We start from the raw sequence: 14458 nt of genomic DNA, 5'->3' as shown, positions 1-14458 counted from the left end.
TTTTTGAGAGCATTCTTTGAAAAAGACTTCTTTGCTTGTTGTTTGAAAGAAAAACTTTTTAAAGTTTTGAGTTTCGCTTTCTTAAACTTTCTTTTCATTTGATTTCCTTTTTTTTTGCGAATTGAAAGTGCTTTGTGTTTATCTTAGAACTTGTTTTTATTGTTTGGACGAAATGATTGGTAGCACATCATATTCTATCTAAGCATTTTAGTGGCAATACAAATTTGATAAGTGAGCAACTTTCCTTCTTTGTTTGCAGAGTAGTCTTAAAATCTTGCATTCACATATAGTTGTTGCATTAGGATAGATTTGCATCCCTTTTTATGCATACATAGCTTTGTTAGCTTTTGTGAGTGTGGAGTTTGAAAAGAAAGCAAAAATCTTCGTTTTATTAGAAGTACCTCTGAACCTCATAGAAATTGCTCTTCATCGAAAACAAAAAGTACATATGCATGTATCTAAGTTTTATTAATTTCTTTTTGCGTCCAAAAAACACCACAAGTTTCATCGCCATTACCTTGTGACTTAAAGAACAGCCTAATAAAATCAAGCGCTAATTAAAATCCACTAGAACTTTTTGTTTTAGTCAGTTACACCAACAAGTTTAGGATTTTAGGGCCTTGGATTAGGCAAGTGGAGAGTTAACTCTCCAAGGCCATATAAAACGTCAAACATAAGAGTCTCATTAACGAGAGAAAATCCAATAGCGTTAGGAAGACCAGGAAAGCTCCGGATCTGGGAGTTAAGCACGAGGGTCTGTGAAGACAGGGAAGAGAGATACCCCCTCTCCTACTTGTCCAAACTTACCTCACGACTGTTCTGCCTGGCTTGTGCGACAAGTTGGTATCCATAGTTGCTTCTCCTAGGGAACTACACAGGTGGCTGCAGAGGGGAATCCCGTGGCACCTGAGGTCGACGTTGCATCACTCTCGACAGTACTACTGGAGGGCACCCTTGCGAAGCTTGGGGGCTTGCACCGGCGCAGGCTGTTGTTAGGAGGTCAGCGTAACTTCCTCTGTTACCTTCGCTGATAGGACTGGGCCGTCATTATCCCAGACTATCTTCGGAAGGCCCCTGACTCCACTTTCTTGTATTTTGGTGTCCTGTCCTCATCACCCGGAGCGGAAATACTTGGAAGTTGTTTGACTGGATGTATCTTTAGGGACTTTTTAGTGAGTGCTCTTTGTTCCTTGTATATAGTTGGCTTTAGGTATTTTTTTCTAGTCACGTTTGGACTTTGTGTTCTGAGTGACTGGCTTACCACTCTACCAATCTTGAAAGGCTTTTGGTCGTTCTTTCAGAAGTTGTGGAGTTGCCTCCTCAAGGGCGAAGGTTTTGATTGCTTATTCATATTCCTTGAAGAGTTATTTCTACATTCCCGTAGGGGAAGGGTCTTTGGATCAGTTAGATATGGCCAATATTCCCGTGGAAACCAACCAAGGTACCCTTCCAAAAGGGCATCCTTGTGCTTTTCCTTTCTTTGGAAACGTTGGTACTCCCTTGATGGCCACTTTGAATATTCCTGGGTTGAATGTTGGACTACCCATATGGCTGTGGTCCACTCTGAATATTCCAAATGCTCTTGAAGCCTCTTAGTTGAATGCCTTATTTCAAGGGCATCACATGGGTGCTAATTGTTCATCTTCTTTCAAAGAGAAATCTGGGATTCCTTCTTCGCCTCCTTCTTGTAACAAGAAATCTAAAAAGAGGAGAAAGAGGAAGTCAAAGAAGAAGAATAATTCTAGCATTTCATCTTCAACCTCTGCAAGTCATGTTGGAGATGAGCCTTCAGCCACTGCTAGTCATGTTGGGGGCACAAGTCTAGTCACTGCGAGTCACACTAGCATTTCATCTTCAACCTCTACGAGTCATGTTGGAGATGAGCCTTCAGCCACTGCTAGTCATGCTGGGGGCACAAGTCTAGTCACTGCGAGTCACACTAACACTTCATCATCAACATCTGCGAGTCATGTTGAAGATGAGCCTTCGGCCACTACTAGTCATGTTGGGGGCACAAGTCTAGTCACTGCAAGTCATACTAGCAAAGAGTCACCGACCTCTGCAAGTCATGTTCAGGACTCTCCGCAAACCACTGCTAGTCATGTTGGCAAAATGGAGGTTGATAAGAAACCTGGACGTAGAAGTTTTAAACCTAAGTTCCCTTGTAAGATATGCAAGGGAGACCATCTTACTCATTTATGCCCTGGTATTCCAGAGGTTCAAAGGACATGGTCCGAGTCTGAAAGTACTTCTGCTCCTAAACCTGATATGGTTTCTCATCAATCCCATCAACCATCGGTTGAAAATGTGGTAGAGCCAGTGCAATCGCTGGCCGATTCCACTCCTCTTTTGGGGGGTGAAGTGCCTAACAAAAGAGTTTGTTTGATCTCTAGTACAGAGTCTTCTAGTACAGGGGGCATTCCGGTTTCTTCAAATGTTCCCCCTCCAAGTGCTAAGAGTGTTTCCTTTGATTGGGATAGCCTTGTTGAGCCTCGTCTTCCTTCCGCTGCACCTTTTCAAATAAAGGTCAGGGTTAATTCCACAAATGTCTATCGATGTATGGTGGATGAAGGATCCTCTGCAAGTATTATATCCTCTTTGACTTGGAAAGCTTTGGGTTCCCCAAAGTTGTTGACAGCTCAGAGTCAGTTGTTAGCCTATGATAGAAGGCCTGGTGAATCTATGGGTGTTCTTCCTCAAGTGCCTATCACTTTAGGTGGGAAGACTGTTTTAGTCGATATGATGGTGGTTGATAGCTCTTTAGACTTTAATATGCTACTTGGGCGTGATTATGTCTATGCTATGAATGATGTGGTGTCTTCACTCTTTCGAGTAATGTGCTTTCCTCATAACGGGAATATTGTCACTATTGATCAGCTTGCATCTGATAATCACCACCCTAATTCGACTTTACTGCAGAATGCCCCTTGGTTTGTTCCAAGTGTTCAAGTAGACTCTACCCCGCCACGGGTGAATTATGTGGCATTGAGTCCTCAATGTTCAATTGCTTCTGAGAAGGATCCTTTGACTTATTATTCTCCTTCTTGGGACTTGGTCCCGGCAGTTGACCGAGAGATTCATCCTATAGGGACATGGGACCCTTTAATTCCCTCTTTTGATCCTTGTAGTTCTCATGATTTCTTAGAACTTGTTTTGCCTTCATAGGAGGAACTCTTTGAAGCCATGAGTTATGACTACCAAAGGAGTCCTTGGTCCGATCCCTGCAAGGGGTTTGTCCAGAAGAACTATTATGCGTAAGCTGCAAGGCTGTGTGGTTCCCTGTACCATATTGTATATATGAGGTACGCATTTTCAAGTTTTGTATTCTATAACACACGATCTTATATGAAGTTTATAAGTGGGATGTATTAACTTCGTGTCTAGTGTCCCTATTTATGTTTACAGAACTTGGAAGATTTCTCCTTTGGAAGTTTATGGTTGGTCCGTTCTGACAGGTATTGGTTCTCGAAACTAGCATATAGGTTAGGTTTTTCCACCTGCATTGTGCATTTATCAGTTTCCTTTCCCATTTTGCCTTAGGATCGACCCCACCAAGTTATGGTGCGGAACCTTCTCATTGCTTAGAAGTATCATGACTTGTGTGGTAGAGCCTACCTTATCATGGGTGCCCTAGTTAGTACCTTTTTGTCGCTTGGCACTCATGCTGATTTTTCATCCCTAGGCTCGGGAGTCCTCTTTAGTCCCGCCATGACTTATGCGTTGAAGACTCATTCCTCTTTGCTTGTTTGCTTCGTTCTGGCCTTATACCCTAGAGGCTCCTATGTGTGTCGAGTTGTACTTCTGCATTGCATGTTGACCATTTGCACCTTATAGCTCCAAATCTTACTCGTGCCGGTTTGAGAGGGACATTATTTCCATTTATTGTTGGCAGCTAGAGTCAGTCGAGTCGCCCTTGAACAAAGCACTCAAAACAAAGTCTCCTCCGCATGGGTGGGATTTAGTTTAACTTAGGTATGCCATAACCTTGTTATTGAGTCAGTTCTCCCCTGATTGGTTATCTCTTCCAATCATATGGAGGGTTCGTTCGTGCCTCCTACATGGCGAACTTATACAGAGTCATCATATGCTGCCACATAGTCACATTGTGTCGTGCTTTTGTTCAAGGGAAGTTAGCCTGAGTCGGCCTCTCTGCGGTGTCTCTTGACTCATTTTTCAGTCGACCATCCCTGGTTGTCAGTATCATGTCTATCATCACATCAGCTATATTGGTCCTTTACTCGTGCCGGTTTGAGAAGGTCCCCATTGACTTCTTGCTGGCGGGTCTTGTCCTTATCGATGACGACACCTTGCTCTGAGGACAGGCCTAGAGCTGCACCCTGGCCCTATTTTCATTACTGATAGGTCACCTTGTGCTCAGCATCGATCAGTATCATGGGTCTTTGACTGAGTGGTTTCCCTTGTGTTCGACATCAGCATACATTATCACACATTGGGATTCGTGCAGTACCTTGGTTTCCATTTGACCCTATTGGTGGATACCTCGCCTCTGTGTCAACTTTCATTATTGGTTGGTTCAGAGGGTTTCTACCGTGCGCTAGCCACATCTTGTGTACGCCGGAAACATACTTCGGTTGGGTTACTACATCTTTTTCATCCGATTCCTTCCACATTATTGGCCTACGGGTTACACTCGCGCTAGATTGATGGAGGATGCCTTAATGCCTTCCTTCTAGCGGATCTTTCCCTATCGACTCCGACTCATTGCTCTGGGGCAAAGATCTAGAGTCCATTTGGCAGTACCTTGGGGTTTGCAGTCATTAGTGGAAGATTCCTCGCTATCGAGAGTGGGAAACCATCATTGTCTCCTGATCGATAGATTCTTACAGGTGTTTGACTTCAGCTCATCTATTCACACTTGTTGGATTGTACTGGGTAACTTGACGCTCATTATCATTATCGGTGAGTAGTCTCGCGTTTGTTAACGGTATACATCAATGACCGGTAATCAAATGATTTATCACATGGTCGACTTCAGATCATTTATTCCCATGGTGTAGAAATGTACCACGGCGGTCGGTGAAGACCTCAGGTTGTATCAGCATTCATTGGTTCACTTGACAGTTGCTCCTGTTGCTGCTAGTTGATACCACTCCACCTTATATGTTGCAGTCAGTCACGGCGACATTCTATATGCTGGCACCTGAGTTTGCAGTGTAGTACCATCCTATTCCATCATGTTCAGTTGGTACCTTTTGGGATTAGTCTTTGATATCAGTGATCCGTTGCATCTTTCAGCATCATTGACAATCTTATATGTGATATTCAGACATGTACTTGCTCCTTATGATCAGATGATCCATTATGTATCTTCCAGTCATTTATACTTGTATACTTAGTGGATCCGCTTGTACTTGATATGCGGACATGCTTTACTTTTTCTGAGCATGGGTATGCCCGCCTCAGACAGTGTTTCTTTCTAATCTCCTTTTGGTGGCGTGGCAGGCTGAATTCTGGTGAAGTCCTCCTCGGTTTTTCGACAAGACTTCCTTTCCATGTTCTTACATAATATATTTCGGCCATCATGTTCCCCTTCTGACCTCATACATTAGGGGTCATCTGTTATAGCTCCAAATCTCACTCTTATGGTTTGTGATGCTGCACTCATGGCCTAGGGCAACCCCTCCTTCCAGACCTGGTCCTAAAATTTAAAAAACAGTGTTTTATCCCCTATACGTGACATTGCCCTGAGTTAAACGCGTGTACACGTGGGTCTGTGTATACCCAACCCGCGTGTATGTATTAAAACACTTAAAAAAATAAATAATTCCTTATTTTCAGGCGGAGATCGCGGGTTTTACCTGCTGATCACCTGTTAGTGCCCGTGGCCCAACTGTTCCCAACCAACTCCTAACTAAAAAAACTACTTTGGAGATGGTATAAAAAGACATCAAAGGGAAGGCCTAAGAGAGAGAGAAAAGAAGAGCAAGATTATTATGCTGAGATTTTCCCCTTAGACCAGGTCTGAAGTCCTTGGTGCCTTCTGCACTTCCCCCATTTTGCATAGGAAACCCTTGTTTCCATGTGTATTGGTGATCATTCATCCTTTATATCACCATTGAGTAAGACTTGGAAGGAGCTCTTGTTGGAGGCTTGAGGCTGGAACAAATCCGGGAGGAAGCTTTGCTTGGAGCCTGCTGAAGGTGTTTCAGGTGAAATCTTTCCATTATATGTACTTTACTTGCCTTTATATAAAGAAACACGTCTTGGTTCCCGAAACAATATTTCTTTGTGCTTATGAGATTCTTGTCTTAAATTCTTATGCAAGTAGTTACTTAAAGATTTTTATAACTAACTTTATAGCATGAAGATGGTTTTCATATAAGTATTTGTCCATGTACTGTTGTGTTCTTTGATTTGTTTGTTTTACAGGTCAAAGGAGAAGAAGGGAACTCCAAGAAGGGTTTGGACCCTAAAGGCCTTCTCGAACGTAGGACCTTAGGTACGTACCCTAAACATTAGAATTTGCTTATAGTAAAGATAATGGCTGTGTGTGTGTTTCTTTGAATAAGTAATTTTCGGTCTGGTAGAGTCTTAACCCAAAGGACCCTAGGGGTACTTTCCCCTCAACCAGTTTGGAGGAACACTTATTGGAATCAAATAAATAGCATGATCATGATCACAAATAGGTGGGAGGCCTTTCGGAGTCTCAAATACCTTGGAATGATTGTCTAAGACTTTTTGGAGATCTAGAGAAATAGATGATTTCGATGTGCGAACCTCTAGTAAACATAATTGTGAAATTACGCGTCGTTGTTCTTTCTTTAGAAGCTTCGTCATTCTGTTAGAGCTGATTACCTTTCCTATTTTCCCTGTGATACCCCTTAATTCAACTTCCTTTCCTTCTAGACAAAATTTCATGAAAAGTTCTTGAAAATTAAAAGCTGTTATACCCAAGGATTGTAGCCATTGGACTCCTAGTACAACATCAACACCACCCATTTGAATGGAAAGCATTAGGCTATTCAATACATATTCTCCCATGGATAGCTTGATATTATGGAACTTTCCAGAGAAATTTATGGTTCCTCCACTTGCAACCATCACTTGACACTCTGCTATTGGATATAGGAAGCAATTCAATTTATTGGCTATCTTAGAATCAATAAAATTATGTGTAATTCCCCAATCAATTAACAATATTACCTTTTTCTTCTTGATATGCCCTTCTATCTTGATAGTTTAAGGAGTGGTAATTCCAGACAATGCTTTACAAGATATGGTCGGATTCATTTCATCTTTCTCTAGGGTTTGTTCCTGGTGTATATCCTCTTCTTTTGATGTTTCTTGTTCCTTTTCTTCCTCCTCTTCACAATCTATGTAAAATAATTTCTTCTCAGCACACTTATGACCTTTAGTGTATTTGCAATCACAACTGTAACAAAGCCCTTTTGCTATTTTTTCTTCCAATTTTTGTGGTGTCAAGCTTGTAGGTTGTGGAAGGCTAGGGGAAAGTAAAATCCCATCTTTATAGTTGTGAGATGTAGGCTTCTTGGTTTCCATAATTTTTCTTTCCATTTCTCTTGCCAACCTAAATACCTTCTCTAGTGAATCAGGTTCCCAAAGGTGAACCTAATGTTGGATGTTATCCTTTAAAGTCCCTATGAACACATCAATCATATGCTCCTCTAGAATATTTTTTACCCTTATATTCAATTTTTGGAAGTCCTCAATGTGCTCCATCATTGAACCCTTTTGTTTGAGATTTATCAATTGGCTAAAAAAGGTGTTTCTTTTTGTATCCTCAAAATGTGCTATCATTTCTTGCGTAAACATTTCATAAGTGACAATTTGTTTATGAGAGCAAAGCCATTGATACCATACAAATTGATTTGGTTCCAAATGTAAAGTTGCAATGCGTACCTTTTGTGTGTTTTTCACATTATGTAGATCAAAATATTGCTCCATCTGTAGTATCCATGTTACGAGATCCTTGCCATCAAACTTCCTCATATCGATCTTTGGAACTTGTTGGGTCTTCAATCCAATGTTAAAGTCTATTAAACTTTGATTAAAATTTCCTTTGTTATCATCATGAGTTTCATTTACTACCCTTTCACCATTAGTAAACATTTCTTGTAGCAACTTTCTCAAATCTGTCTTCAAATCTTCCATTCTTCCTTCCATCTTAGCTTCCACGCCATTCATCTTAGCTTCCACGTCTTTCTTTAAATAATGCCTCTTAGCTTCCACAATATTTATTTTAGCTTCCATGCCTTTCTTTAAACCATCCATCTCATCTTCCACGCCATCCATCTTAGCTTCCACACCTTTCTTTAAACCATCCATCTTAGCTTGTGTTGCTTTCTGTGAGAGAAAATTTTGTTGCACTTGGTCTCATAATTTTGATATATCATGTTGCATTTCTTCCTCTTCTTCATGAGTCATGCTAGAAATTTCAAGTTTCTTACTAGGTGTTTCCATTTTATTTCTTCGAGGCATTAATTAATGATAATTATGCTTCACTATGCCCTTTGAATTCCTTCAAACTAATTTTTCAAACCAAACTTATGCAAAATTTTAAAACAAAATACATAATTTTTTTCACTTTGTAGGAGCTCGATATTGAATCTAATTTATCTCTTAAATTGGTATATCCAAGGTCTAAAATTATGAAATGTGGTAGCCCTCTGAGTCCTCTTTCCAATGCCACTAGTCTGATCAAAATTGGATTCTCCAAGAAAGAGTTATGCCCAATCTCCCAAGATGACCTGATTATACACGTTTTTCAGTAGAGTGAACTTTTACGAAGTTCCATGTGTCCTTGTTTCAACCTTCGGGCCTGAAAACAATGCACAGAAAACTACAATCTATCCTCTTTCTGTAACTGCTTACGAAATTTTAATCTGATACTCAGAGAGAAAGTTATGACGATTTTCCCAAGGTCATCTGTTTGGGATGTAATTCGGGAGCCTGCAAAAACCCTAACTTCCTTAGACCATATCTCAGAAGCTATAGTGAAACAAGATCTAAAATTTAGACCTGAGGATCATCAAGATTTAGACTCAAATGATTTTTTTTTAGCTTCTGAAACGTCATGGAAAAAATGTTATAGCGAAAATTGCATGATGACCTGTTTGGAGCAGCGAAACCCTAGAATCCAAAGCTTTGATACCATATGTTATGAACCAGCTCACCAAAAGATAGAAAAGATAGATTAACAACTTCAAAATCAGCCTCTTCGAGGGGGCAACCTCTTTTACATTACACAAATGAACAATTTTTGGATGATACAAATGACTAAACCTCCTTTCTATATATAGGAGTATAAGTGGTCACAATATAATCAAAGCCAACATAACAATAATAACATAAGAGCACAACAATAACAATAGTGGGCTTCTATGGGGCACACTAATAACAATATGGGGACAATAGGGGCACAATAATAGCAATAAAGGCTACAATGAAAATAGTAATGGGGGAATCAATAGTATTACAAGGACCTAACATTCACCTGAGTCTTACATTGCCTACTGGATTTCATTCATCTCTCCCCAAGATCCACTAAATTTCCTCTTTTTCCAACCAATTCCCAAGACCCTCAAACATAAAAGGAAAGAACAAGAATCAAACCATGAAAATAAATAACAATAAGACACCACAAACAAAGCGGTATGACCATACACCAAACATAAACAAAGTTGCAATAAAGTACAAAAGACCAAAAGTACAAGACTAGCAACAAATACCATGACTCAATCCCCATGGTTCCCAAAGCCTCCAAGGGAAATCCCAAGATGATCCTTCTTCATTACTTCATGGGAGTATCTTTTTCCATGCAATCCCTTGTATCATACTGCCATAAACACATAATTGTTATTGCATAAATAAACATAAAATTACACCAGTTACCTTATCTTGTTATGCCATACGCATTTCCTTGTAGCTAAATACATATGTGTCATGTACCAAGGGATTCCAATTCCATGATAGATCCAACTATAATTAGAATCTAGCTAATATACCTGTCAAATACATGTTTAAGAATACAAATATCCACATAATGTCAAACAAAATCAAGGTTAAGAAAACTTCTTGTATGTAAAACACTCATTCATTTTGACTTGCTTTTTCCAAACATAGCCAAAGGAATTCTTGTGCAATTCCTTTATTTTACCTTTTACTTTGCTACAATTGAGTCTTACTATATATTGTTACATCACCCAGCTTTTAGTTTTATAAACACATAAACTATTATCTTGTCATGCTAATACCAAACCTCACTCTAATGATTTTCATCTCCTGCTTCACCTCAATCAACACATCACCATCATAACATACCAACAACATCACGATGACCTAAAATTCCTACAACGACCTCATGCATGACAACCATGCCCGTAATAATGCATGCATAACAACATATAGATACTGACATGCATAAAAAATGCATATACAACTAACATGCATTCATGACTAACACATCCCAAGAAAAACATCATCAACTTCCACATGGTGACACAATGACAACAATGACCATCACCATCCATATATAACAAGCACATAGTCCACAAACATAAAGAACACATATGTAACTGACATACATGGATGAAAAACAAATTCCAACCATACAGTCCAAGGGTTGAACCATACCCTGATACCACTCTGGAACTCTGTGGTATCAGATATCACCCAAAAATAACGGAAACCAGACACCACCAAAAGAGAATGAAACCCCGCTCTGATACCACTCTGTAACACCCTCATCCCACATCTACGCAAGTAACTGGCCAAACGGGGTAAATGTGCAACGAGAGGAAAATATAATGGGATTCAACCTCCTAAGTCACCTTAAGGAAGTGGAATCGACAAAAACACACCACATAGACCTTCTGAACTTGCTACAGGACTCTTAGAAGGCATCCAAACCATTCACATGAACAACCCCTGGGTCCCACTGAGTTTTTAGTGCATCAAACGCCTAGGCACTCCCTTGATATAGATAAGGGTGCATCTGGGAGGCTCCAGAAGCTCCCACAACAAGGGAAAGGGAGATTATGGGGACTTTTTCACTGATGTTATGCCTATGATTCTGGATTGGTGCCACTTTTTTAGGCCCAGAGCCTAGGTCATTGCTCAGAACTCAATGATAGGTTCAGAAATTAAATTTTACAGTGGAACAAAGATACATTTGCAAAAACATCTACAAGGACTAGACTAGACCCCTCCCAGCAATGACAGGCATTCTGTTAAACATGTCACAATCATGAAAGCTACAGGTCTTGTTGGACACCTGCTCCTCTAAGGGTTGGTGTGGAAGCTGAACAGTCAAAGGGAGTCCAAGAAACCACTTGAAATATACAACCAAGGGTCACTCCAATGTATTATAAAATGTATATCATTGTTAATAGTAATTCATTTGATGCTGATCATTTAGATCCTTGTCTTCACCATGATTGTCTTTAACATGGTATCATAGCGGGCATACTTCTTCCCTGCTCCAATTTGAGCCACTAGTATTGTGGCCTTTCTTTGCATGTCAATTTTGTCTGTCAGTCTTTCAATTTTTTGTTGGCCTAGTGCCTTTCCTTGAGAAGCTGAGAAATTACTAAACTCTTTGTGCATGTATTTTATCTACCATTATGTGACCTTCTATGACCTGAGATAATGCCAAATTCTCTGCCCTCACTCTAAGCATTTCGGTGCTTCTGCTCTCCATGCAACAATATTTTATACCATAGTATTAGATGCATTTCTTCTACCATGACAAAAGCATTTTCATCCTTAACTGACATTTCAACCTGTGGCTCATTTGCTACAATGTTAGCAACCTCTTTGCTAGCTCAAATTTGAAGACTATGAACTCATTCCCATTAACCTCGTGCCATAGCTTTGTTCTTATTTTGATGCTCTTCGATCGAATCTGACGGTTTGATTCCCTGACGTTGTTTGAATACGATGCCATAGTTTCAATGCCAATGTTATTCTCGATGCAAATGGAAATGTGAAGATATCTTAGTTCGGCCTCAATGCATTGCCTCAACAATTTAGGGAAGACGGGTTGCTACAAATGACTTGTGGAAGCCTAGTCGGGCCTTGCATGCACCGCTACAATGTTGTTTCTTAAACCCATTTTCTAAACCTCCATGACACGTTCACATATATCATGAAACAGATCAAATTCAAGATCAAATTCTTGTGGGTACTTACCAAAACAACTTACAATGCAAATCCATGCCTTAATGTGAGGAAGAAGACCCCACTACAACATTAATCGTATGATGCTCTCTCTAGAATTATGTGTGTCAGGCTTGACTATATCATGTCCCCACACAAGACCGGTTATGTTTCTCACCAATGAATTGAAGACCATATGACTGTTGGATTTCGTTGAACTCGTATGATTTGGTGCATTGTTTGTTATGGTGCATGTTCTATACTATTATTTGTTGTTGCATGGTGTATTCTATGCATTTGGTTGAATGGATTGTAATTAATGTTGGTTTTTCTACGCTATGGAGACCGTATTTATGTGTTAACCATTCTTTGAAAACCATGGCCTGAAATATGAGAATCGAACTGGATGGATTCATTCGTGGGTAGAAGGGGGAAGCAATTAACATCCTTTTGCATTCAGATTGAGAAAATTTTGTATCTCTGGTGATCTAATCAATATAGATCACTCTTAAATCCATGGATTGATAGTTGGCCTACGACATTTCGTTGTCTCTGCTAGTTTTTATTGTTGCAGGATGCCTTCTTACATCTTTGATTGCGAAGGAAGAAGTCACGGAATTGGGAACATGGATTGAGAGTTATATATGTTTTGATTGAATTCCTTCATGAATGATGGCACATCGACTCATGAACTTCAAACAACAATGGATGTTATTGCCTGTTTGTTGGACATTGCTGCATGATAACTTCTCCTTAGAAACTATTCATTAATTTTCATCGGCAGATTCGAGGATCTTCAAGATAGATCCGAGCATCAAATTGGCACAATATTGTGACTCTTCAGAGGTAAGTTTATCATGGAATGAATTCAACACCAAACTGTACCTGAAACTTGTGGACAACCTTTTTCGTGAGCCATTTGCAGTTGGCAATGCCTATTTTCTATATTAGAGGAATCAAAATGTGTGAACGACTAATTGTTCGAGTACTAACCCGAGGAAGGACAAGATAATGAGTCTTTTTCTTCTTATTTTAGGCATCGCAATACAATAAGGAAAAGCACATGTATAAATTACAGCGTGTGCTAACTCGAAGTGATTTCAATTTCCTTCAAATACTCAAAATATGAAGACATTAACTTAAGGAGGAAGGCAATTATTTCGAAGGGGACAAGATTGTTTTAATCAAAAGATAACCAAGGAAAATGTTATCTCATGAAATAAAAAGTACAACACTACAGTTAACTTTATTAATTTTACTAAATAGTTTCAATTGACCCTGCTACAAATGTCTACATATTTCTTGCTAGAGAATTCAAGTACTTAAAATTGTTGTCGTTATTCTACATTTTTCTTGTCACTCTTGATTTACTTGAACTGGAGAAAATGGTGAAAGATTATGATGTATTAGAGTTTTTGAAAATGTTGATATAGTCTACTACTAATGACAGAGTAAAAATCAACAAATCCTCTCTTGCTAACATTAGAATTTGTCTACAAAATGCACAAGGAAATATTTATTTTTTGCATCTAGAATCTCAGTTCCAATGAGATGAGCTTCAACATATTTTTCATTCTAAATTGTTTTCTACCCAAAACAACCCTCTATTCAAGGATAAGCAACAGGCAACAAATTATGAAATCAGTAAGATTGAGGTTGATTAATATTTAGTGCCTAGTGCAAGAGCAGAGATACATGCAGAAGATGAAACTCAACATACGCTTCTCAAGCCCCTTATTAGACATTGAGAAGAGCTTTTACATAACAAGCACATAACCGGTCTTGCATATGAAAAGTGTGTGTCATTTCATATTCCAGATTACTCAAATGCCATCAAATTTTAGAGTCTTGGGTTTCTTCAAGGTGCTTCACCTTCAACTATTCCAGATTCTGCTCTTCCACATTCATAGCCAAAAGTTGTTAAATTCCAACATTGTGACAGAGTTGGCCATATGAAAGATCACTGCTTTGATATTCATCCATGTGAGCACTATCATAAAACCACACTTCGAACAGATGCTTCAAAAACAAGCCTCTTACAAGAACAAAGATTCATCTTGGATTGATCGCTTCTTGGCAATGGGCTTCAACAACCAAGAAGATATTTCAGTCATATGTTAGAATTTGTTCTAGAGTATTGAACAATCTTGCAGTTTATTTATCTCCATATTCTCACCTTATATTTGAGAGGGGGGGAAATGATGGTCATCTACAAGACTCAAAGCCACATCAAGTGAACCTTAGCCACAACCTACCATACCAGATTTAGAGTTGTAGCGAGAGACAAAGATGCCCTTGAGAATGCCATTGGTTGGTGGTC

Source organism: Pinus tabuliformis, chromosome 4_1 (genome assembly GCF_031772625.1).
Source record: "Pinus tabuliformis cultivar Carrire ecotype Pingquan chromosome 4_1, CPIR1, whole genome shotgun sequence".
Classification (NCBI taxonomy): domain Eukaryota; kingdom Viridiplantae; phylum Streptophyta; class Pinopsida; order Pinales; family Pinaceae; genus Pinus; species Pinus tabuliformis.
This window is presented reverse-complemented; position numbering follows the sequence as displayed.